The sequence below is a fragment of the Anguilla anguilla genome, chromosome 11 (assembly GCF_013347855.1).
Source record: "Anguilla anguilla isolate fAngAng1 chromosome 11, fAngAng1.pri, whole genome shotgun sequence".
In the NCBI taxonomy this organism is placed as follows: domain Eukaryota; kingdom Metazoa; phylum Chordata; class Actinopteri; order Anguilliformes; family Anguillidae; genus Anguilla; species Anguilla anguilla.
The window spans coordinates 1354776-1356622 of record NC_049211.1 but is presented as its reverse complement, the minus strand read 5'-3'; positions in this window follow the sequence as shown (position 1 = coordinate 1356622).

Below are 1847 nucleotides of genomic sequence, written 5' to 3'. Positions count from 1 at the left end.
TGTGTGTGTGTGAGTGTGTGTGTGTGTGTGCGCGCGTGTGTGTGAGAGTGTGTGTGTGAGTGTGTGTGTGCGTGAGAGTGTATGTGTGAGTGTGTGTGTGTGTGTGTGTGTGTGTGAGAGTGTATGTGTGAGAGTGTATGTGTGAGTGTGTGTGTGTGAGTGTGAGTGTGTGAGTGTGTGTGTGCGTGAGTGTGTGTGAGAGTGTATGTGTGAGTGTGTGTGTGTGAGTGTGAGTGTGTGAGTGTGTGTGTGCGTGAGTGTGTGTGAGAGTGTATGTGTGAGTGTGTGTGTGTGTACTTGAGCGTGTGGGGCAGGGGATTGTTGACGTGGGGATGTATATTTGAGTGCTGTGTGCACACGTTGGGATGGTTTATATAGGTGTCACATTCATACACACGAGTACACGTCAGAGCCACACTGACAGTTGAAATAAAAGGACAAAGGTCGGTTTGAGCAGAAGAAGAGAAACAGTTGTAAAGGACCCAAATGCACTTAGCTGAACTAACAGTTCCCTTTGAGTACAGCACAAACACACACACACAGTGCACCTCATTGGACAAACACACCCCTCTCAGTGCATTTAAAAGCATGTTTTCTCATTACCAGCTTAATGAGCACTGCTCAACTTAAAACTGCTCATATGAAGATAAGTGCATCTGTTTCGTATGAAAAGTGTTTTTTTTACAATGTGCTTACTCATTAACATTAGATAAATCAGTCAGACTTTCTCTTTCACATCTTCAGAATAGCAATTTTTTATCTGAAAAATATGGTCTGGCTTGATTTAGACCATAACAGTTAAGACAAACCAAATTTTGCTACCTAAAAAGATATCTATCTGTCTGTCGGTGAAAGTAAATTGAAAAGGAAGCATTATTTGCAGTCAAACAGTACCACCCTGTGGTCATAAGCAGGACTGTTCAAAATTGTGCGATATATTGAGGTGAAAATCTCTGCTGCCATTTAATCTGCACCAAATTAGAAAGTAATTAAGAAAACTCAAGAAACTTGAGAAATAAAATGTGCTTAGCCAGCTCCAGGGCATTGATTAAATGTATTGTTTAGTACTCTGATGCTCTCCACGTTTGTAAGCTGCACTAGATGGGGGCATCCGCTAACTGATTGTAATGTAATGTAAAAGGCTATAGTTAAAAAACTAAGACAATATCCTGGTATTTTCTGTTATATTTTATGTATATTTTATGCTCCATCCAATACAGACTTCAGTAATGTGATGATAGGGTAATCAGCAATAAAGGCCAAAAGAAAAAAAAATTACACACACATTTACCGTTATTTATCCCATTTATATGTAAAATCTGTTAATATAGCATTACACATTTTGTTCAAAAGTTAGTAGTTATTTTCTTAACGAGAGATTGAGAACGATGGAAGGCAAAAGTAGTTGGAGCTTCCTGTTTCTCTTGTTTCGTGCGCCACTACACCTTCCATGGCGCAATGCTGCCATCTAGTGGAAGACGCGATTCTGCGGGGTGGCCTTCCTACTGTGGCCACCAGAGGGCGCATCCCAGAGAAGGAGCGGAGGTCGTAACTGGGAAGCAGGCAGCTCAGATAACAGATCACACCTGTCCTATCCCCTGGTGTATTTTTGGTTTGCTCATTACCTGACTTTGTTAGGTACCTGCATACTGCAACGTTTTTTTCATGAAAATCCATTGACAACGATCCAAAAAGATCCTTAAAGTGGTACTGCCAAATTCCTTCGCCAAATGCCAGATCCTTTTCATTTTAAAAAAATCCAAAGAGGAATACTACATTAATAAGATTCTCTTGTCCAAAAAATAAGCATTTTGACTGACTGTTGATGTTGACTGAGTGGAGGCTAA